Source organism: Tyto alba, unplaced genomic scaffold (assembly GCF_018691265.1).
Source record: "Tyto alba isolate M040663 unplaced genomic scaffold, T.alba_DEE_v4.0 Super-Scaffold_1, whole genome shotgun sequence".
NCBI lineage: Eukaryota > Metazoa > Chordata > Aves > Strigiformes > Tytonidae > Tyto > Tyto alba.
Genome location: NW_024881261.1, coordinates 40,400,983 through 40,426,186, shown reverse-complemented (window position 1 = coordinate 40,426,186; position 25,204 = coordinate 40,400,983). Strand labels below are relative to the sequence as shown.

The window sequence follows — 25,204 nt, the reverse complement described above, 5'->3', positions numbered from 1 at the left end:
TATGCGAAGTCTTTTTAGGCTAGTTGCCATGAAAACATTTTCATGACTGCTTTTATCGTGCAATAAATCACCCATAAAAGAGAATAGCAGATTAATTTAATTAATTTGATTTAATCCCAATAGTGTATTGTTCTATTAAGCAATGCTGTGGCACAATTAAGAGTTGTAACTGATTAAATACTTTATAACTGCAGAGCTATTAATTAATACTAAATTACAATAAAATTAACAAAGCAACATAAACAAGCCACATAAATCTTCTAGAATGACAGTGATAATGCATCAGCTAAAAAGCTGCTTATGTAAACCATTTCTTAAAGGGTTTGATTGCTGATATTAGTATTTATATAACAAGATAATTGCAAAAATGAAAATAGGGCCAGAAGCCCATTCCTTATGATTTTTCAATTCAAAAGACTCCTTTGATGAGAAACATGTTTTTTTAAGCTGGATATTCTTAAATGAGTGTCAAAACAGTCCTTGAACACAACCTTATAGTATGCAGGGAAAAATCTAAAAAGTGAGACTTAATGTCAGCTTCAAGATCCCCTCTGGATTTGACACTTGTTTGTCTTATTTGAATACAGATCTGAACAACTCATGAATTGCTAAGCTTTAATTTGAGTGTGATGTATTAATGCTACAGCTCAGATTCTGTTCTCATTTACAGGAATGTCAGGAAATATACGAAATTATTTGCATGCTTAAATAATTCGGGGGATTGGATGGTTCACAAACTCTGGGAATCCCACAGGTATTCATTTATCATTGTGCATTGAGTGGAGAGATACAAAATACTTGCTATCAAAGTGCAGGACTACAAGGACCGGTGACAATATGAGATATAGAAATATTTTTGAACTTTTTCAGACCTGGGATCAAATCTGATTAAGACCAAATACGTTACAGTAATTTGAAACAAGTTTTAGCAGTACCTGAGAACACCTAGCAGAAAGATTGCCAAGGATTGTACCACTGCTCAGGCCTTGCAATTTTGTTCTATAGGAGGCAATGTACAAATTCCTCCAAATATATCTCTTTTTTAATGGCATTTTGGAACCTACTGAAAATTAAAATCAATTAGTTCAATTATCTTGCAAACAGAAGCTCTAAATAAGTTATTAAAATTTACTCTAAACCCTAAAAATTTAATTTGCTGTTAAATTGTACTTTAAGCATCAAAATTGTACAAAATAGGTACCTTGTGTAAGTATGAGTTGAAGCCCAAATGTCTTAGTCAGCAGGCTGCTAAAAAAAAGTTTGTTACAAATATCAAAATACCTTAGACTTCTGGTTTCAATATCTGGGGAAGGTTTGGGGATTTTTAGTGTGTTTTAATACATCAGTGTGATTAGTCTTTAATTAATCATCAGTTTCCATCCTGTCTTCTTGGGTGTGCAGTTCGTGGACACACAGTGAGTATAAGGGAACATGCAAATGCATTTGCTACAGCGTGGGTACTCCTCCGGAGACACGTGTGGGAATTTTTATGCATAAACATAACTGCATGTGCATGATCCTTAACATGAATGGGCTCGTAGACACCCGTTTGCTTTCGAGTACCAAAGTTTTTGCAGATGAAGATATTGTCTTGAACGGTAAAGGGCATGAGTTTATGATTTTGTCTTTAGTTACGTTTATCAGTGGGCAGGGGGCTGGTGGAGAAGAAAGAGCTAGGAACATATGTGTTTAGAAACACAGATCTATGCATTGCTGAAGGTTGCCTTGAATAGTTCAATGTAAGTGGGAGAAATATTAACCAAGCCGAACACAGACTAAAACGGGCTAAGATAAATATTCCACAGACTGGGGGATGAAAGACTGTGGGAGCTTTTATTCCAAAATATGCTGCTGAAACATTCCTGAACCTTAGTAAGATGGAAAGTAGGAGGGAGATTTCAGGCGGAAAGGGATGAGTGTGAAAAAAAAAAAATGGAGGAGCAACCACTTGTTTAAGTAGCTCAGTGTAATTACTTCATACAAGTTTGTGTCATCCCTATTTAAGAATTCTTCCCAGGCTAGGGGAAAGCACAGAGTGTGAGCGAGGGATTGTGTCTGGGACTGTAACAGCGATCACCCATCTGCTGCTTCTGCCCAGGTTCGTGATGTGGAGTGTGTGGCTGAAACCACAACATTATTTTTATGGTCTAGGAGCAGCTGCAGCGCTCTGTTTGCTTAGACAAAATCCTAAATCCTTTCCTGCTTCATGCAGATTTTGCATTTGGCATCTCTTGCTGTCAGTTTGTAATTGCAGAATACATGGATCTGTTTGAACTCTGACGCTGGTGCAGACTTCACTTCCCTCGAGGACCAAGATGTTCAGATGCACATTGGGGGGTACCCCGTCTTTCCTGAGTGGAAAGGCTGTTACCCAGTTTCTCCTTGGTTGTGTTTGCTGAGAAGGTCAACCTGCTGTTCTTCACCACCCTCACTGCATTCCCACCCCCACAAACCTCACGACTGGGAGTTTTTCTGAAACCATTTTTTTTTTTTTTTTTTGGCCAAATGAACCACAGTCTGTCACTTACACTTGTTTCGCTGTGATTGAAGCAGATTGGAGCGCAAGCCGGTGGCCCGGGCTCCCAGCAGGGCTGGGGGAGTGGGTGCCTCCCTGCGCCAGAACAGCACCCAGGAGCAGCTGGACGTAGGCTGGGAGACGTGTGGGCCCCGGCTGCTTTTTTGGCATAGCTGGAGCTGGGTGAGGACATATTTGCCATTGATCTCTAGCTCTGGGTTTCTCTCCAACTTCCCTTCTTGATGAATAAGAGCTTTTCATGGGAAGGGCCTGGCACCATGGTTTTTGCTTTTATAAAGAAGTCAGTATTAACTGAGCTAAAGCCTTTTCAGCCAGAATAAGTGAAAGAAAGATAAAAGGTATTTTCTACATTTCTCTCCTCATGTCAGTCCATTCAGACAATCTCACATGTTGAAGGATCCATCTGTTTCATGCTTGAAGACATCCTCTGAAAGGAATAAGATTTTGGGAGGGGCCCCAAAGAAGCGGGAGGAGCAGGGCAGCGTTCCTGTGTTAGCTGAATGCCATATCCTGTAATACTCAGCAAAGAAAATTTTGTGAAAGCTCTCAGTTTGCCTGCTGAGTGATGTGAGGGCAAAAGAAGAGACTGGGGAAATAGGAGACCTTCTCTCTGCTGGGCTGTAGTGGTATTGGTACTTCATGCATTCCCACAGCACGGTTACAAGCAATTTCTTGAACTCTGCACTGCAGATGTAGTACCTGAGGAGGAGGTGGTAGGCTGCTGGCTGGGCTCCGAGGGATGCTTTTTGGCTGGAGCCTGGTATAGTGTGACCAGAGACCGTAGGGGAGGAATTCCCCTCAGTTGCTTGGGAAATGCCTTTTTGGAGAATCTGTACTTCAAGCTTCGGCTGTAGAAAATGAAGGATTTTTTTTTTTTTTTTTTTAATACTTTAAAAAAAACAAGAGAGTTTACATGCAAACTCACACCTTATAGTTATTTTATGTCTCTCTCTGTAGGGGAGTGGTCAGGGCACATGAGAAATACTGTCTTGGAAACAAGCTGTGCAAGTGGGGTAGTAGAAAAACAGAAAATACAAGTCAAGGAAAGGTCCTATGAGCAAGCCAGGAGAAACCAGGACTGGGAGGGGGTATAATGGAGATTCTTCTGTAAGAACTAGTGATGATCAGCTGAGAGAAACCAAAGGAGAGACAAACTATTGATAAAGAGTGTGTATATATGTGTATATATTTCGATTGTCCATCCTTTAGGTGTCTAAGCAGCATTTTGAATGTAATGACATTCTGCACGCTTTTCTAAGGTTTTCTCTGAACATTTTATTGTCTTTTCCTCTATCATGTTTCTAAAACAATTCAAATTGTCAATCTTTTAAATTACCAATTCATCGCAGGGCTGTCATAGGCAACAGATTGCAGCGGTGAATCGGTGTAATCTGCTGTTTGAGTTTCGAACACCTCATGCTTCAAATTTTCAAAAATCTGAAAAGTTCTGTGCCCAGGTTTACTCCTTTTTCCGTTTATGTCTGTTTTAATAGAAAGCCACTCTGGACTCAGAGATTCCACACTGCTAGCTTGTCCCAGAGCCAGCATCATCACATTGTTCTTAAGAAAGGGTCTGTGTGGAGATGACTTGTCCCTCTCCCATCACTCCCAACTCACCTCCCAGTAGGTGTAGTGTCAGAATGGGGTTTCTGCAGAGCTGAGGTCTGGTCTTCTCACAGCACTACCTGCATGAGTGTCGGGCTTCAGAATGTGCTGAAGTTAAAAACATTGAGTCTGGCAGCTGAGGTGAATAGACAGCCCAGTGCCGTAGCTGTAAAGACATCCAGGGGTTTCACAGATGAGCTGGGTAGGACTAGGACAAAGAACACTCAATGACTCTTCTGACTAGGGTCTACTCCTGGTATTCCCTGCTTCACCACAGGCCAGTGTAAGGGATGAGCCATGCCTTGAGCTGGATTTTCTGCTTGTACTGAGGACCTGTTTTCAAGATATCTGCGCGGGCTTCATCTAAGCTGACATACCAACATTTTTCCAAACCATGCTTCTTGTTTCTGTTGCATCCAAATGGAGCAATTCTTAGATATTTCTGTCTTTTAGTCTGATGTGATTTGTAATGTTATCCTTAGTGATTTCTATCGCAAGTGCTAGGTATGATGGAATATGGATGTTGGTTTTCAAAGTTATTTTATTTATACAATTTTTTAAAATGCATTTTATTATACATTGAGTCAGCTGGTCAAAGCAAGCAATACCTGAAGAATTGAGGTCTGAGGCAGTATAAAATGGTACAAAGACAGATGAGGAATATGGAACAGGCACAGAGTTGTTTTGTTTATTCTATAGAAGGAACAAACATGCAATCCCTGTTGAACTATAAAAATCCTTTTTCTGAGGCACTGTGAAGTTCTGAGTGACCTGCACTTAGGAAAAAATTCACAAAGACTTTTTAAAAACTATTTTGGAGGTTTTATTTTATTATAAGCAGTGAATTCTTGAAACATACTTTGCATGCAGTTGAGTTATATAGCAAGTTTGTGTGGCAGAGAGTACAGAAAAAAAAATCATAATTGAGATTATGATTTTGGAATTTGGTCACTGTTCTTGTGTTCAGTCAACCAGGTTCCACCAGCTGTATGAGACCATCATTTACATGCATTATAAACAGAGTCTGACATATATGAAATGTATAGAGAAAGGAAGAAATACTGCTAAAACAAATCACTTTCTTTGACTCTAGTTTACTTTCTCTGCCAAGAAAAATATGACTGAGTTGATTTTCCAGAAAAAAGACTGCAGTAAATCAAGTTTTCATTGCTCCAATTTGACAACAAAACTTAAAATAAAAATGCCAGAGTAATACTCTTTACATGTTATTAGTAGTTGATGGAGACTTTTGGAAGATGGTATTTTTCTAAGAGATTTTAGAAACACCACCTGTAAGTTTTACTTACTAGGAAGTACGCATATTGATTGACAAACCTGGAACAGGTAAGATTAATTAGCTGTAGAGGATATTGTTGCATTTGTATTTTTGCTGATGAAAACTTTTAGTTAATGTACTTTTCAGGCAAAATCAAACCCCACTTCTTCGGGAGAGTAGAAAAAATGTTGACATGCAAGGCAGTTCTGCTCCCCCCACCCTAGTGCTACTTAGTGACTTTTGGTTAATGAGTTTTCCTTGTAAGCAGCTAAAAAATAAGTAGTGATTAATCTCTGCAGGAAGCAAATTATGTGAATATTTGAAGAGCTGTTCAGCGTTCTGGCTCTTGTGTCTGTCTGCTTTCTAGGCTTGGTCATACTCTGGTAACCCCCCTGCCCAGTCCAAGTTCCTGCTCGTGGTTTCCTGATCTGCCCATCTGACTCCTTGTTTGAACCCCCCTGACCTTTTTATGGCAAAGAATTTTTGATTTTGTGAATTTTAAGACCAGTTCTACTTCAGTTCTATTTGGTGTGCCTTGACTTTATCCCGGTCGCTGCTTCCTCTGGTACCTGGTTTTCATCCCCAAACCTGGTTGCAGCTTATTTTTAACCACTGGCTACAACTGTCAGCATTTGGCTGTATATCAGTCTTTGGAAACATACTGCCAGTCTTCAGCAGGACACACCTAGGGAATTGCCAGATCTGGCAATTAAAACTGAGTGAGGGCAGGTGCACAAAGAGCAGCGAGTCCTTCAACACTAACTAAAATATAACCAACTTCACTGGATCAAAGTCTTGGCCACTGCAAACTCATAATGTCAGCATACCAGGAGAGTCAGCAGATATCTGCTGCAAAAGGTCAAGAACCCATTTCAGGAAAACTGAGAAATGAATCCTTTATATATACTTGAATTCTAGCAGTTGTACTTTCCCGACAATTCCTTCAGTCTTCAGAAAATGAAAAATTCTAAGCATCTGGGCAGAACTACAGGCTGAGCCTGACCTTCAGGGATTTCACATTGCTTGTGGGTGATCTTGGGAACAGAGACCTCTTCACCCTTCTTCTTCCCAAACTTGGCCTTTTTCCTCTCCTTTAGCTGAAATATTTTGTTGTATTATTAAGAAAGGAGGAGAAGGCTGTCCTCAGAAACAAGGATCTTAGAAATATACCAAGAAATATTTCAGATTTAGTGACAGGAGTTGTTTGTCAAGCAGTAATCAATTGTAGAAGTTCAGCGAGTGTTGAATTACAGCCTTGAAAATGTACTTAGCACAATATTTTGATATTTGGGTCAATTCAGAGTGTTTCGGTGCATATGAATGAGGTACCTTTTCGAGGAAGCTAAACCAGAAGCCTTGTTCCAGTAGGCACAAAACTCTCTGCCCCTCCTAATCAGGGTGTGAGAGTTCCAATGAGTTACTGATCCTTCACATACCTTTGAACCACACGTATGGTGGGGATGTAAAATCCAAAGCAAAACCTCAAATTAGAGGTTGTATAGATGACATGGCTACAGCACTACCTGCTTTCATCTGCTTCTCTTGCACCAAATCACAGGCTGATGTAATAGCCACAGTCCATAGCTGTGTTTTTATCTTCTAATGCCATAGAAAACTCAGAGCTTAAGTATCTGTCCTTTTTTTTTTTTAATATTAAAATCCTTAACAATCACAATCTAAGCAGCCTGTTTTTTTGTAAAATAACATACAGAACTAAAAGCCCTTGATGATTAGAGGAAAAGTGTTCTACAGTGTGTGAACTACACACAGCATGGTGCATCTTCATTACAGAAATGCAAAATGATGATCATTTATCATAAAATCTGCTGACAATTGGCATTAATCTCTTTGTAAAGCAAGGAGTAAACTCAGTTTCTATAGCAATGCAATTCATTTTGTTCCTCTCTCTCTACTACATGCATGAAAGAATGGGCATTCTCTGGCCAAACAAATTGCAGCCTTAATGCTGTGGATATTTGGGGGTGAAATATATAATTATTTTGGTAGAATGTCAAATCAGTGGTAACCATGGTGTTGGTAGAACATGCCTGTATTTCATACAGAGCAGTGCACATGCTCAATGAGCAGCTATTCTCCTATCTTCAATTTTATACCAACTCCATTTGAAGGAAAGAATCGGAGTTCTTTCAGGAGTAAGTTTCAGTAATGTTTGTATACTGGAAATGATTTTTTTTTCCTTGAAAAATACAGTAGAATTGTATGATGTCTTCAGAAATATGAACAAATATTTGTTGTAATGAACTGCATGCTGTTTATTCCTTATGTTTAGTTGTACTTTTTTTCTTTTTGTGTCTGTATATATATGTGTGTATGTGTGTGTGTATATATATGTAATAGAGAGAAATTATTCAGTCAAGCAGACCAGTTCTGGGGAAAAGTTACGTACTCCCAGACATGTATGGTGTCTTGTTAATGAAGCTTACCAATTTTTATTTTAAAAGATCAATTCTGAAAGCTAATAAAATACCATATTTTTTCCCCTTATGTGTTACTTTGTTTGAAGTCAGCACAACATCCATGAAATTCCACAAATTTCCATCAGCCTTAAAAGCTGTGAGTTATTTTATAAATCTGACTACCCAACCTACCACCTATTTGTTCCACCTCAGAACAAACCGGTTTCAGTTATTGCAAAGCAAACCACACATACCTAAATATACCTGCTTTCTGCTTTAAGAGCACAGCAAGCTGGCTAACTCAAATATAACAAATAGCTTCAGTGCTGTCAGTTAACAGCCCTGAGAATAAGTTTTGTTCTTTTATTGGTTAAGTTATAGCTCTTTGCATATTCCAGACAATTGGGCCCTATTATGTAGATAACTTACAAATACTGAAGTAAAAGAGAAAGGAGCAACCTGCAAAATGTCTTTGCTTCATGTGAAACTGGCCGAAGATAATGCTGACAGATGCTGTCTTAGGGCAAGACCTGGAATTTTGCTGAAAGAGAGAGGTGAAATGAGCCCAGCAACTGTATGATTAATTTTTAAAGCCAACCAATAACAACTTACAACGTCCGCCCCAAAGTAAAAGATCCTGTTCCAATGCAGTTTCAAACTCGGAGGGGAAAAGCGGGAGCGTAGCCGGTGACCTCCCAGTTTCCCCAGTGGGTTCCCAATGCCCCTGCCCCACACTGTGCCAGGCCTCATGGCGTTAGGAGCCCAGGGGTCTCTGCCCCATGCCCCCCAGAAGGCACCTCCTTGGCAGAGGTCCTTGTACGCTTCCCCGTGGAACTGAGGAAGGTGAAACCTCCAACCCTGACAGTCTGTGCCTGGAGACCCAAATGCTTCTTGAATCCCTCAACTTCTATGGGCATTCCAAGTTTCCCTGTGGCACAGTTTCCCCTGGGTAAACACTGGAGAAACAGCCCCCAAAATACTACTACACCTACCAGTTGTGTTCTGCATCCCCGGGAGAACTGACACGCACAGAGCGAAGGGCTGTAAAGCACCAGCCAGAGATTTTACTGTTAAATATTGTACGTTGGGGAAGGACAGGGAATATATTTGAGTCTAAACAAATTACAGATAAGTGCCTGATAGATATGTTTTAGGGTAGATATTTTATAAGAATAAAAGTTTTTATGCATTTTTCCTTGGTTTCTGAGTTGACAGCCTTCATGAAACTATGTAAACTAATGAAAACCTCAGGCATTGTTTTCTTGTTATTTTTCTTACTCAAAGCTGCCTTTATCAGGAATAAAGTAGCAGATATCAAAAGCTATGCATTCTGCTTTTCTGTATTTGTTTGGAAGGCTGAAACTATTTTAATAAAGGATAAATATGTGATATTAATTGCTCTTCTTAATCACTAATTAAAATACAAACTATTATTCATCTTCTATTTTCTGCTTTCCAGGTAATCAACATATAATCTCAACAACTATGACTGAGAAGTGCAATTAAGGTAACATATTTTCCTTTTTAATATGGGCATGCTTGTGGTGAAAGTGATTTCCAAAATATTCTCTCCAATAATCCACTTAATAACCTCCATTTCTTGAGGCTGAGTTCACTTCTGGATGGGTTGGTTTGTTCATTTACTGCTTTGTCCACTGGCCTTCCTGAAAACTAGATCGTTTTTTCCTTATATTCCTTATCTTTTAGTTTTGTGCTTTTAAATTTAGTAACAATGTTTTAAGATGTTTGTAAAGACTTATATGCTGGGAATAATGCTTGCATGATATATGTGTGACTGAAGGTCATGTATGAAATATTCACTCAGAAATGGTGTAGGGAAATGATAGAAAATTTGTCTTTTGGAATGATGATTGCTGCACACTCCGTGTCACTAAGAATTTAATTATTGATTTGAATCACAAGATGGAAATTGGCTCAGCAACTCTGTTGTACCACAGGGAAAAGATGGTTGGTTTTGTTGGAACAACACATATAACCAGAGTTACCTCTCTTCAAGTCATGTTTTACCTTGCAAATTTCTAGCTGGGACTTCAAACAAAGAATATCGAGATTAGGAGAAGGTACAAATATGTCTGGTTCTTTTTCCTTAGCAAGTTCCACTGAACTCAGATGGCAATGTAAACTTCAATGAAAAAAATATTTTCTTTCCTATGAAAGCTAGAGATAAAGAATGAACAAGGTAGCACACTAGTGCTATCAGATTAAAAATGTAATGAACAGCATTAAACAGTTGTTCTAAAACGACATGAACTAATTCTTGCCAAAGCAGTTACGGTGTCAGTATTTCCAGTCCTGTTCTAAATGCTCCACTATTGGTCTAATATTGCTACTGAAGTAGTAAAATCATCCTGGAATACTAAATGACCCGTCTCCTTTCTGTTGGGAGTTTCTGTTGTTGAGTCTGCATGATTTATTTGAGTGTGAGTAGAGGACAGGAAAGCTCTTATTTTTGTTAGTTACCTGCTTCATAGAAACGGAACACATTACTTTCCCGCTTTTGCCTCCGGTCACCAGAAGTCTACTAGCAAAACCTCTTAACATTTAGTTCAGTCCATCAGAGGATAATGCACTCTGACTGGTGAATACTAACATATATGCAAAAAAAGCAAAAAAGAAATCCTGAAAAGCACATGCAAATTAGGTTATTTTAACACCATGTAATGTCTTAGGACAGGTTTTGAACGGAGAGTAATCAAGAACATCAGTGTAAGTGAAAAGTGGGATAAACTGCAAAATTGTAATGAGAAGGTGGTTTTGTCAGACTAACTTCATGTTCACTCTCTCAGCGAAAGAAACATCTCAGACTACAGTAATGGAATGGACTTCAGCTATCTAGATTTATAGGAAGCATTCATTCGGTACAGTTCCCAAAGGAAATTATTATTTAAAGTGGAGATGGTTCAGATTAATACAGGAATTATAAGAAGCTGGTTTAGGCAGATAAGGAGCTGGGAAAAGAGGGGACTGTGATGGGATGTACTGAGAGGTGAGTTCCCAGGTTGCCAGAGAGTTGTTAGAAGTATTCATAAGGGACAGGTCTTTTGACCAGTCCTCTGTAATACTTACTTTAGTAACCTTGGCACAAGGTCTTTGATACAGTTTTTTAAACTCCTGTAATGCAGCAAAGGACAGGAGTATTATATGGAACAATTTTGTTGACTTTGTGGATTAGTGTAGCAAAGACAGGATAAAATTTAATAATAATAAGCGCACTGCCATTCTGTTAGGGACTGATGGTGGGGGCGGGGTGTGCTATAAACAAGGAGTTTCAGCATATGGAAATTCAACTTCTTTAAAAAAAAGTGTTTCGTTGTAGCACATAGCTGAAGCTTTCATAATCTACATAATTTTCATGAACACCTGCTTACCAGAGAGTTGCAATTTACTCTAATTAGTTTAGAGCCTAGGTATTAAAATTCTATAAATTCTGATAGAATCTCAGATTTTAAGTATCAACTTCCAAACCTTATTCTGTAAAGGCCGGAGTGGCTGCAGGTGTGAACCTCAACCGTGCATTAGGAGTAGGAAGTTGCCAGACTACCAAGGAGTAGCTTACTGCAGCATCTGAAAGAATTGATCTTCATATAACCAGCCCATCTGCCTCCTCCGCTCCAAAAATCCCCAAACAAACCAAAAACCTGGAAAGAAGCCAGTGAAGATCTCAGGCACTAAGTGAGCAGTCATGTTACTTGGAGGTAAGAAACCTCAAAGGTTGCAGAAGCTCAGCCACAGCCCTCCCCAGTGAAATACAGGCCATGCTGTACTCTACGGCTGACCCTCTGAGGAGTAGTGATTAAAGCCAAAAGGATCAGGAAGCAGTACTTTATTACTGTACAATTAAGAATCTGCGCTTCCATCAGATAAAAAGAATGCTCTACAGATCAAGAAAAAAACTGGTCAAAAGATACAAGACAGAAGGTAGCACTAACTGTTTTTCTGAGTGAGAGGATGAATAGCAGTAGGGTCTCAAACGAATATGTGCTTAAACCTGTGAAAATCAACTGGTAAATGAACTGGAAAAGATGACAGTGTGTGCTGATGATGCTTTTATTCAGAGCAGTGGAGTGCTGACTGTGAAAAACCGAAGAAGGATTGTGCAAAACAAAGTGCTCGGGCAAGGCAATGGGAGGTGGAATTCGCTGGAGGTGGATGCAAAGGGAAGAAGACAAAAATCCCACACATGAGGTGATGAATGCTGAGCTGACCGTTGCCGCTCACTGACCAAAATGTTGGGCATAGACAGAGCTGTAGAATATAAAAACATGCCTCTCTGAGAATGCTAACTTTAATTTTGAAAATGTTAACTTTAGTGTCAATAGTGGTTATAAAAGCAAGCAGTGTAATGGGAAGGGTACCAAAAATATCCTGAAAATGGCACATTGCTACTGTGTACAGTGTACAGTTCCGTTTCTCCATCTCAAGAAGGTATAGCAGGAGCTAGGAATGTTTGGAGGATGGAAAGCGTGATGCAGATTTCTTCCAGGGAAGGATTAAATAGCATAGCCTTCCTTGGCATGGAAAAGAGGCAGGTCTGAACAACTCCCTGGGGGCTGCCGAGAGGGAGCGGGGGCCCGCTGGGCGTTCTCATTCCCAGGGCCAGAGGTAGGGAGTGAAATCCGAGGGGGGTAAGTGCACAGCACGTACAAGGGGAGGCTCTCCTGGCAGGTGGTGGTTATTGTGGTGTCCGAGTTACGGCGGGAGGTAGGTGCTGGCCTTACACATGGGTGCAGAGAGCAGTGGGACAGACTTACGGAAGGAAAGGGCCTGAAAAACAGGGAGAGTTTACTTTTTGTTCAGGAAGGGAGTGAACTGCAAGTGTTTGGGGGTCAGGTGGGAGGTTTGGGAAATTCTCCCCTGGGATGGATAGCTCTGCTCTTCTTTAGGGGCTGCTACTGACAGGGAGGGACTGCTGGGCTTGATGGGCCCTCCTGTGAAGGGCTGTTCTTGGTTTGTTACGGGGCTTAAAACAAGAGGACCAAAGGACCCCTGTTGATGGAGCTGCTAAAAAAACCAAAACTGCTGAAAGGGATTTCAGGCTGTGCCTAGCAAGTAGGAGCAGGGAAGTGTTGGCCCAGTTGTACAAAGCTCATTAAAACCATCGTATGTGGTTTGGTTACTTATCATCAGAGGAAGATCTGTTTAAGTTTAGAGAGGTGTAGAGGGGAATAAGTAATTCCATGGTGTGCCTCTATACCTCCCTGTTACAGAACTGATTGGGATTTACTTGCTTTTGTAGCAAAATGAAGAGATGTTTACTTTTAAAAATACATTGGGGGTTCAAATATGAGTGAGGGAATAGAACATAATAATACTGATAGAAAACCCAGTGGGTTTAAGTGTCTCTTGAGTATATTTAAACTGGAAATTAGAAAAAGACTTGTTAACCGGAGTGATGAGTGAAATTCTAGAAGGGCTTTCCAAACACAGCTGGGATACAAACCCACTGTTTTTTCAAGATGAAGTTTATGGGAGGGATGAGATTACTGAGTGGAAGTGCACCTGCAGTTCTCAATAACAGCTTGCGATACCGGGAGTTGGGCACTCAATTTGTGGGTGCCCCCAAGCTTTGAAGGAAACAGATTTGAACCGTCTGTCATTTGTATTTATTGTTGCATGGTAATACTGCATTTGATTGTTCCTCTGCCCTAGCACTTCACATGTTGCTTCGGGTAACCAGGAGGACCTCTTTGCCTCAATGCTTACTTGATTCCTGAGATGTTTCCTTTCCTCCAACATAGTTGGACTCATCTTGTAGGGGCTTACGGATGTTTTCATGGAATGTATTCAGCCACCTCAGAGTGCTACAACATCAGTTGTACTCTCCCCTAACCTCCTCCACTGTTCCTGTCATATACTATAATTTCTGAGACTTTCCAGCTCATCTCCTAAAGATCATAATTTGATCAAGGTGTGTGTTTTAGAAGAATGTTACTTTATGGCATGCAGTAAATGGAGAGAGTAGACTATGACATCCTGCAGGACACTTTGCTCTTAACATTTATTATATCATTCCTTGCAGTGAGTGGAGATCCGTGACCCAGGTGGTCCTTTCCAAGCCTGTGTTCTGGTGCATGCACTGAATTCGTCAGCTGGATTCAAAGCCTATGCACTTAGCATTTATCTGAAAGTAGCTGAAGAGCTGTCTTCCCTCAGAGGATAAATCTCTTGCATCTGCACTTCCACTCCTGCCAACTCCGGAAGCACACAACTGGCTTTGGAGCGCACAGGCGTATGCGAGATGGCAGTGCAGAAGCTGAACTGTAATGCCAGCAGTAAATCTGCTGCTACCTTAACAAGGACAGCAGAAACAAAATAATGCATGCAGTTCTGTGCATAATCCATCAGCTACGTATAGATTACAGTGGCTCTTCAGAGCTACTCTTAAAACACAGAAATTAAAAAAATCTGGCATGGAAGACCTTGCCTGGAACATACCTGCACGTGCTGTCATCTCCTGTGGCAAACCATAATAATAGTAAAGATACAGTATGCTAATAGTAAATTTATAGTAAGGATATTTGGCATTGGGTAACAAATCCTCAGGCTTATACTTGTAGAAACCCATGCTGCTGTATTTTTACTGGTATAGTTAGCAGTGGAAGATAGAGATAAATCAGTACTGCTTATCCGCAGCCTGCTCATACCTTCATGTTGCTCTGTGGACATCCCTAGATGAATGAATCCTTCTAACAGAAAGGTAGATCGTGATACTTTGATGCAGGAGGCTGAATTTATGTTCATGACACAATAATGTTAGATATGTTAGGATCTAAAATATTTGGAGCCATATACAGCATAGATGCTTGAAGTGTCAAAGTATATTCTGTCATTTTAAAGCATCTTAATTACATAAATAATCTTGTGGATATCTCTTACTCAAGTAAAAGGGTTAGATGAAAGAATATAAAAGGCAGATTAAAAGATGGCTATGGATATGGGACCCCTAGTCATCTGAATGAACACATTTTCATAGACTTGTTTTTAAAACAGGTTTAGAGCAGTGGAAAATACTTCCTTATCATGAGGTCTGTTATTGCAAATGCAGTGTTAACATTTTTGTCAGGACCAAAAAAGTCATGAGGACTTGAAACTAGTATTTTATTATTTACAGTGAAAGGAAGCTCTAGTATTATGAGTTGATTCTGGGGATTTTAAAAAAACAAACAGAAAACTGTACACATGTAATAAATTGAAAAATTGTGTCACTATTAGCTTACATATAATAGGACCCTAAAGGACAGATGTTCTGGGAGAACAGATACCCATTAGAATATGATTGAAGGGGGAGATTTTGAAATGTAGCCAGAACCTACAGATGGAAACTTTAAATAAATAAAAATCAACTTATAAGTAGCCAGTATAAATAATGCAGGGAATGCATAATATGTTTTCGATTGTTCAAACCAGCAAACAAACATGCTTCTGCATTCTAAACAATTTGCAACTGATGGAGCAGCTTTGCAATGAGTTTAGCTGAAAGGGAATTGAAGCCAGCCAGCCTCCTGGGCATTTGCAAAAGTAATGTGAGGACTCCAGTAAAGAGCAAAGACTTTCATTTGCAGAATTTGTTTTTTGAACAGAATTTCAATTTTTGAGATTTGTTTTTCCTCTCTGGTAACTGTAACAAGAATTAATTTTGGGATGCTCCATCCTAGTTGAATCCTTTAGCCTATTTTGAAGGTAAAGGAGAAAGGAGGGGGAGAAGGACATTGCATGTATGAGTGTATGAAGTGATAAAAGATAGGTAAAAGGAGTCATCCCAGAAACAGCTTTAGCTACCGTATGGCACTAACTTTAGGCTTTTAGAGAACCATTGTGAAGATACATGTTTCCTGTTCTGTTATCTGTGTAGTGTCCATGTTGCTGGACACATACAGCACTAGCCTGGCGGTCCACTGTTTTCAGCCAAGGACATTGTTTCTTAACAAAGGAAGTTTTATTGGCAGAGTAAGATGAACAAAGACAGAGTCTCCTTTTGAGAGTGGCCCCTACAATGTACTGCTGAGTCACAGGTACCATCATTGCCCACAGAGAGCAGGGTGAGAGCTTTGCTAAGAAAAGTCACACATCAGAATAGTTTTAGGGATTATTCATTCTAAGAAACCAACAGCAAAACTCAGGAGAATATTAATGTCAGAGCAACAACCGATACAGTTTTCCCTTAGAAAAGAAACACAGAGTAGCTAGAGTTGATTTAATTGTGCTGATGGTGAAACAGGAAACTGTGAACACGTTAGCAGAAGCTTAGTATGTCAAAATTGCCTGCTGTATGAAATATATGAAATATGCAATATTGTCTGCTATATGAAGTGAAATAATTTAGCATTGGACACCAAGGACCAGAAGCCTTGTATGAAGACAGACAAAATTGTGGTTTTCCCAGCAAATACCCTTCTTTTGAACATGAATGCAACTAGCCAGTTGTGTGGCAACTTCCCACAAGAAAGAGATGATTTTCAACAAGTTTTCATAGTGAATCTATTAAGTATTCCATTAGGAGAAAAATGGTCTAACTATCTCTATTCCTGCTACCTTCAGAGCTGCCCATCTCTTAATTTTAGAGCAGGGCCATGCCTGTTGCCACCATTGGCTGTAAATCTAGTCCCACAGCCCCTTCCATATGAAATCCTCAAAGCATTCCTGCACTAGCAACATTTCCCATTAGCAAAACCTGGCATCCCCAAACCTCCTCAGTTTAACCCTTAACCCAGGAGCACCTTGTGGGTTCACTAAAAAATGTAATCTGCTTTCCTGGTGCGGACTGAATTGCTGAACCCTAATTCTTGTCTTTCAGCTGCCATGCTCTGAAGCAGTAGCCCTGCAGCAGCCCAGGTGGCCTTTGCCTTCCCAGTGGCCATGGGACACAGCCTACCTCACTCTGGAGTACTTACCTGTAGCCCGACCAAGTTCTTAAAATGCAGCCAGGCAATGCTAACCTTAACGGTGCTTCCAGCTCTAATCCCAGTTTAACTCGGTGACTTCTTTTATATCTCCCCCTATATGTAGTCAGGTAGGCTGCCTTCACAGGACATTCCTTCCCTGATTATAATCTTTCATTTTTTTATATACAGTATATCCATAGGAAGGCATAAAAGTAATTTGCATTATAGCATTATGGTATTTCTATACTATTTTCCATTCCCTTAATGTCTTGCTTGCATTTTTGCAACACAGCTGTGCAGTTATACGTTACCCAGAAAATACCTATATAAGTTAAATTTCATCTCTTCCATATTATTCCAGGGGTAAAGTACTGAAATCAGAGAAACTGATTTAGAAATCCATGTTATTAAATAAATGTTTACTGATAAACATCCTGATAGGGTTTTGATGCAAGAGTGACGTTGCTGGCAAAAGTGTCATAAACCAAGAATTCACATTAATTAACAGAGACGGGAGCAGACTTTGCATTGCCATATGCTAAAAATCAGTGCAAAATGAAGAAGTTATTTTAAACAACGTGCAGCTCATTTGTGAAACCTCGTATCTGGTGAATTTGTCTGGCTTTTTTTAAAAAAGTTTCCATATTACTGGGAAAAAAAAATTAACATGCATAATTGAACTAACTTGATTTAAAAAAAGGCTGTGCCTTTTTTTTTTGTAGTTTCTGGCAATTTGTCTGGTCTGGGAATCGGTTTTGCCACCATGTCCTATTCTGCTAGTTGCTCCTGAGCACATGCATGCTCTCTTTTATAAGGAATGCTTTAGCAGAATACAGACTAGGAGTACCAGGTAACTGTCCAGTTTTTGTTTTGTTTTGTTTTTAACAGAATTCCTACTTCCACAAGATTTCAGTATTCTTTATGGCAAACCTTGCTACACTTAAGCTTCCTATGTGAGTGGAGCAGGATGTTGAGATCTCCCTTTGTGCTGCCCATTTATGATAGTAGTAGCCAGACCGATACTTTCAAGAAAGCTTTAAGTTAAAACTGCCCTTTGTTACAACAATAATGGCTTCATTCTTCAGAAGCTAAGAATATTTTTATTAATTTTGCAGCAGTACCTGTATTGCTACTGTTTCTTCACTGAAAGTGGAGAACCACAATGATGGTTCTTGCATGTTAGAAATACTGTGTTCCTGCAGTGCTGTCATCTTACTGTTGGTGGATGCACTTGCATCTGTCTCTCCAACTAACCATGGAGCTTGACTTCTCCAGCCACAAACTTAGCTTATTTTCACAGTGATCCTCTATATTTTCTGTACTAAAACAGTGCCATAAGGAAGAAAACCTTGGTTACATGGTTGAACAAATAGCATCACAGCGGTAGCCAGCCAGCCAGCAGCATCAGCAGATAAAGTTTATTAGATATCTCTTCTTGAAGAGTTTATATTCTTATACATGATAATCTGAGTTTGCTAATAGGCCACATATTTATGCATTTCACACTCATTCATGTACACCAATGCTACAAACACACGCTTTCTCACATAAATAGGATCATTATTTGAAGCTAATCCAGTTTACAGATATTCTCAGTTAAGCAACAGCAGGTCTAATTTGAATAGTCAAACTGGAAACCTCACACATTCATTAGCCTTTCATCAGTATTGTCTGGGTTCTGTTCAGAAGCTGAACTAATATAAGGCTCTTCCACTAACCTGGATCTTTCCTCCTAAATGTGCTATGTAGTTTTACAGACAGATAGCCCCAACCTCCATTTTATGGTTGCCTTTGCCATAATGTCACTTAACTACTTCCCCAAAGGGATGTTTTATTAATTATTGGGGTTTCCAAGAAGAGAAGTGAGACAGAGAGATACTAAAGAAGGTATCTTTTAAAGAACATTTAAAATTAGTGGAAAACAGGTGCCAGTAAGAGAAATTCCTACATGGAAGTTAGAGTCTGCCTTAGTGGATTTTGCAGTTTTGACTTCCTCAAGAAAAGTTGGCACCCAAACCTGGGCTTGCTGCCTGAGATACGGACTGCCTGAATAAATGGGCACTCGTCCTTTGAGCTTGATGCTATTACATTACTGAGTTTGTTCTCTGTATATATTTCTGTCTGCACTTCAACAAAATTAGTTCTTTTGAATGTTTTTATTTAATTTAGTATGAGGTCCTGACTTTTCTTGGTTGAAATCTTCAATGATTCTTTCTGTTAATACTAAGTCCTCCCTAACTTAAGAGTAAAATATTTCCATGATAAGAATAAATAACACAAACACTGACCTTTCAGTCCCAAGCAGAGTGTCTGCTTAAGAACTTCACAGCTTCTTGCCTCAGTGCAGATTGACATTTGCAAGGTTGCTAAGCTGGTTATTTGGATGTAAATCAACATGGAAGGAAAACCAGACTCAATAGTTATGATACCAGAGTCCACTTTTTCTCTGTTTAATTTAATACAATGGATAGTGTATCACATAAATTCACCATTAATGTGTAATTTAAATGATGGCTGATGTTATGTATCAGCGTGGAGATGTGAAAAGGGAGAGAGTTAAAATATTGAAAAATCTACATTTAATAAAGAGGAAAAAATGGCTATCAGGGGGTTTGCTAATTACACCTTAAAGCATATTTGCTACCAACTGTCTATGTGGATAGTATTTTAGGGATTAGAAGCAGGCCTTTGAATATGAGTCACTGTGAATTCTAATCAAGATGTGCTAGCATCTGATATAGAAAATTGAAAAAAAACTAAGGTGTGGGGGTTTTTTCGTTTTTTTGTTTTGTTTTTTTTTTTTTTGTTTTTTTTTTTTTTTGTTTTTTTGTTTTTTGGTTTTTTTTTTTTTTTATTATTAACACTGCCCTTTGAAGATCCTGCATCTTTTCATATGCTTTTCTGATAGCCAGAAAGGTCAGTGGTTTGCTCTGACCAGCCATAGCAACAAGCAAAACTGCCTGCATTCCTTGTTCTTAATTTAGCCTAGGCTTCTTTCAAGTCTTCCACAAATCTGTAGAAATTTGTTCTTGGCATAACCAGGATCACTGGTGCACACCTATCATGGCTTCAGCTTAATGGTAGTTTTAATGTAGGAGCAGGACAGCTAAGGAACCAGAGAACTTTGCAAGAAGCTATTGCACATGGGCACAGTGGAAACCGTAAAGCGGCAAAGTCTTGTATGACATTGAGATGAGGAGAGGAACACGAAACCCCAACCTTCCTGACAGTGCTGGTTCCCTGAGATTTGAACAGATCTGTCGTCTGTATCGAGACACTCAACAGTGCTGGCATAGGCTTTGCTAGTGGAAGTATCAATGCGTGAGAGCGATGTTTCAAACTTCACGGTCACTGAAAGAGCCTTCAGCACCAAGACCTACAGTGTCATTAGGAGTATCACAAGTCTGACTGATTCGCCTCCCAAGCTTGATGTGTTATGGCAGTGTGGCCCTACTGCACAACCTTGTATTCTATTATTCTCCGTCTTGCTGGTAGTAGATCTTCTTTTTGGAGATACAGTCAAATTGTTATGCCACGACCGATGTTCTGGGCAAATAAAACTGTTTATTTAGAGGTTTATTCTATGCTCTGACACTCAGGGTCCAGTGACTAATTCAGAGTGGGTGTTTCATTACATGTGACCGTTTATAAAATCATACTGACTGTGTAAGACCCACTGCTTCGGAATTCTCTATGGTCACTGCAAACCCTGCTTTTGCAACCACATTTTGCCTTCATTGATCTGCTCAACAAACTTTTAATCCTTTCATGGATAGGGCTCAGAAAACACACTCCTGGTCTTCTGGTATTACACGTTCTTAAGCACATACAGACCAGTCTGTACTGGGAGTTGTCCCAAATCAAGCTGAAGCTGAGACAGAGGATACTGTTTTTCTTGCATCCCAGAAGACTTTGAACATGGTATTTCCAAAATGGAGTATTTTGAAAGATAGGAGTGCTAGCCTTTCACTTTCCTTGGCAATGCAGAGTGTTGCTTGAACATGACAGGCAATTTACTGTTATGATTGATAACCCTTTTCCCATGCTCTGCTCCTGGGTTGTATGTGTGAGAACATTGCCCTTGGTGACTTTGCTGCCTGTCCATCTGCAGGAGTTAGCAGTGACGGCCTGGCCTGCAACACAGACTTTTCATGGATGAAGCCTTCAGACTCAGCTCCCTCTTCAAACTTTTTTGGAGTGTCATCTCAAACTGCTTTCATGTTATTTGCTGCAGCATGACGGTGTGTGTTCTGGGCTTCGTCCCTTCACAAAGTGAGTGATGCCAGGCTCTGGCAAGGCCACCTTGCATGTCCTTCCATAAGGATGGGTATTGAGGAGGTCATACCCTAAATTAATTCCAGAGGTAGCCCTGAACTTTTACCGAGACTGATCCATTACTTACTAGCCCTTGTCTTGAAACTACTATTAATGACAGAAAAAAAGCAGCACAGTACTTAGTACACTTGCTAAATACACATTAGGCCCACCTGGGACATTCCCACACTTTTATTTATCCAGTCTGTCCCCACCTCAAACCTGGAACTCTTTATTAAATTTATAAAAAAAGAGCCTTACAGAGTACATGTATATTCTTCTGCTTTAAAATTATTGGCAAGCCTCCGTCCTAAATATTGAAGCAAAACCAACACCATCTCCTTCAGTCTCTTGAGACCTGAAAGTCAGCAGAGTGAAACAGCCCACTGCCTTTTATTAGATGTTATACTCTTGACAGCCAAGTCAAATGCCAAGCTTGGGAGAGCAGTAATTCAATTCTTAACTGGGTAATACACTGAATGTGTCGTTCCTGTCCTCCAGAGAAACATGTGACCTCTATAGTGAGGTCCATCTTAAAATAAGAGGTACCTCCTTGGTAGTCACTAGTTTTTCAGGGTAATGTTGGCAGTGTCTGAACCGCCCCTCCAGCACTGTTTCATTTTTCAGAGTCTTCAGCAATATGGTTTAGGAACTGGGGAATAAATGAGAGTCCATATCTATGCTATACTCAGCGAGACAATAGGCACATAGTTGCTATGAAGGCAACTCAGAAAGAAAATAAAGAGAAAAGTGATAAAGAGAAGAGAACAGTCATTTTATCACTGTTTTGTTTGTTGGGTATTTTTGTTGTGGTTTTGTTTTTTTGTTTTTTTTTTTTTTTGTTTGTTTGTTTGGTTTTTTTTTGTTGTTTTGGTTTTTTTTTTTTTGTTTTTTTTGTTTTTTTTTTTTTGTATGGGAAAACTAGCCTTTAAGCAAGCTAATGTACTTAATTACTTCACTGTGGTTTGAAGAGTTGCTGCCCTAAACGTTTTTCCTCCACCTTGAGTGAAGTCATCTTTAGTATATGCAGTAATTAATTGCCTTAAAGCATAAAGATACTCTCTTCCTAGTCCACCTGGATGTATGGGGATGGTGCATGCATGCCGTATCTTCATGCTAAGTTTTTTGAACTTGAGCTAAAAGCTTCATCCTTCTAGTGTGCAGCAATTCAGTGAAACCTCCTTCATCCTTTGTGCAGGAAACAGTGCTATGGAGCGAGAGAGTATCTTATTCTCCTGTGCTGTATGGAGGATGGACCAACATGCAGCCTTTAAAAGCAAGCAGAGCTCAGACAATTACATTGAGATTAGAGGAAGATAACCACGAAGACCTGCTTTAGCCACTAACCTTTGGTGGGCTGAAATAAAGTATATCTTAATTGTGTTTTTGCTATGCAAACTATGTCAAAACACTTCAAGTTGCTACTTCCTTATTTTCAATGTACAAATTGTTTTTACTATACCAATATATTACTTTTGCAAGCAGAAACTAGTCTACATCATATTTGATTTTTTTCAGCACAGCCTTTAATGATCAGGTTGTGGCATCGGGCTTCCTAATTGGAACACTTTCAAAGGTGAATCTTTATTATGGTCCAAACAGCCTTCAGAGGTGAATCAGAAATCATAGAACTGCAAATACAAGAGACACATCATGTTCAGGAGCTTGCTTGTTCTCCTGGTGACAATTTTCCATGTATATTTTTTTTTTTTTAACTCTAATTGAAATTTGAAAACAAGATGACTTTCTAACATCAGCATATTTTGCTTAAGTGCACAAATTAATGTTATAATGGATGATACTGTCTTTAAAATACTAGCTTATTTCTAGTGGGAAAGACTTTAAATTTAATTTCACTATCATGTAGATTAAGGGTTTGGGGTCCAAACAGGTGCCAAGAGTTAGCCAATTTATTTCATGAAGTTAAAATTTCCACCCTTCTTTTTGGTAGTTTGTTAGTTACTCTAGGGATTCAATGCAAGCGTTCTGAAAGAGCACTAAAGTCTACTGAAAGTGAGTCTATGCAGTGAGGAAAAACCTCATCTTCTGCTTTTGAAAAGTAAATAAACAAACACAACTAAAGGCAAAAGATAACAACGCAACTGTTTTAAGGATCGACAGACTGACCAAGAGACAAGGACACAATGTGCTGAAATATGATTAGTTAATTTACATATTTGTAAATTTATAAGTAAAACCAAACTACATTAATTCAGCTCCCATCCATATGGAAATGCCTTGAAATCTTTTACTTTACAAGTTAATAAGGCAGGGGAGGTTTGCTGTCGGCCTGCAGAGATGGGGCTGAGCAGAAGCAGGGCTGTGGGTGTCTGCAGCAGGGAGCAGCTCGAGGGGAGGCAGCGAGCTCATTCTGCTCTGCCCTTGGCCTTCCAGGCTTGTGAGTGCCGGCTGGGCTGCACTGCTCCGGCTGCACACAGGCAGGGCTTGCTGAGTATGCAGGAGGAAAATAAGGAATGGTTGTTAAGGATGAGAGATGAAATTAATTGGTGACAGGCAGGAGAGAGGAGGGTGTGTACCGACCAAGCGGTGAGAAGTAGATGCTTGCGATGATAGAAGTCAGGTCCTGCTCTGTCATGACTGCGAATTGGATTGTTTCTTCACTTTACCTTAGATTGCAGCTGTGTTATGAGGATTACAGACCCATCAGATATCAAGTGCTAGTCATATAATATTAATTTAAAAGACCTTGGTGTTTCTAAGGATCGTATAATGTCCACTGAATGTAAACCCCTGGAGTAACTCTACTGTACAAGCTCAGCTTCAGAGGACAAAAACTGCTCAGACAATGAAAGCAGTTGATGTAGTTGTCCATGAACTGTGTGTTCATCATTTCAGAGCACCTCCTAAGCCATCTGCACCTAATCATTGTAAGAATATTTCCACAGCCTGAATTGTGATTGTCAATGGGAAACATTGACATGAAAGAACTTAAGCCACCTGCTTAAAATGTGTAACTGCTTGCTGTTGTAAGCAGCTTATTAAAACTGCATTGCATGTCTTCCTCTAGGATTGGAACCAGAATTCAACTAGGCGATGAGATTTAAAGAGAAATAAGTTATCGCAAAAACACTATGCAAGAAGTAAAACCTTCAATCTCTCATCTTCATTTTTTTTTTCCTGAAGAAACACATAATATCAACCATTCTAACACAAACTGGATATGCATGTCCTTAATTTAACGTCTCGTTCAGCATGTCCCTCCTTTTCCCCTTCAGGTCTCTCAGGAGCTTTTGAAATGTTAAAAGGTGAAGTAGACCAAAAACAATACACGAACAGAAAACACTTTAAAAAAAATCAATAGGTAAAGACATCTTTGCTGTTGGAGGTGACAAAGAGCAATTGGAAGACTATATTTTCCATGCATCTGCTAGCCTTATTGGAAGGGTCTGCTGTGATGTATTGTGCTGGTTTTAGAATAAACTATAATTTTATCTGAACAGATAAAGCTGTTCTGCACCAATTGTAATTTTTTCTTACATACTTGGAATAAAAGAAGGTAGGATCACTGTTGTGGAAGCTCTCAAATAAACAAATAACAATCAATTAATCAACACTCTGCAAACATACAAATGGCGGGTTCACATGTCTGAGAGGAGAATAGAACTATCACTAACCAAACTCCAAGGGTTTAACAACAAGCCAAACCCCTCAATCACTGACCTAAGTGTCCTGGGTTGAATGAATGGTAGATTTTTTTGGTGGCAGGGGAGGGGGCTATTGGGGCGGCCCCCTGTGAGAAGCTTCTCGAAGCTCCCCCAGCTCCACGTCAGCTCCACTTCTGTTTGGGAAATTGAGCCCATCAGCTGTGCCTCTGCCATAATGTATTTAAGAAGGGACGTGGTGACGGGCAGTCAGACTGGTGAGGAGTTGCTGCAGCTGCATGAACCCCAAGGTCAGTGGAGGAACGGAGGAAGAAAGGAGGGGGGAGGTGTGCCGGAGCAGAGACCCCCCTGTATCCTGTGGTGAGACGGCAGGGCGGCCCCCCCCTGCCACCCATGGAGATCTACGGTGGAGCAGACATTGATTTATGGCCTGTGGCTCCTGCTTGCTGATCAAGGTGCTGTACCCGAAGAAGGCCGGGATCTCATGGGAAAAGGTAGCCCCGCTACTGTAATTCAGTGCTGGGAGGATT

The 25,204-nt window shown here is 39.8% G+C and overlaps 1 protein-coding gene across 2 annotated transcripts in view; it reads left to right on the top strand.

Moving 5' to 3' along the window:
• PCDH15 (protocadherin related 15) overlaps window positions 1-25,204 on the top strand; it is an 862,106-nt gene that overhangs the window by 330,681 nt on the left and 506,221 nt on the right. For both annotated transcript variants that reach the window (XM_042793586.1, XM_042793062.1), the window contains one exon: window positions 9,294-9,341. The gene's annotated coding sequence lies outside the window, so the exon portion shown is untranslated. The remainder of the gene's footprint in view (window positions 1-9,293; window positions 9,342-25,204) is intronic.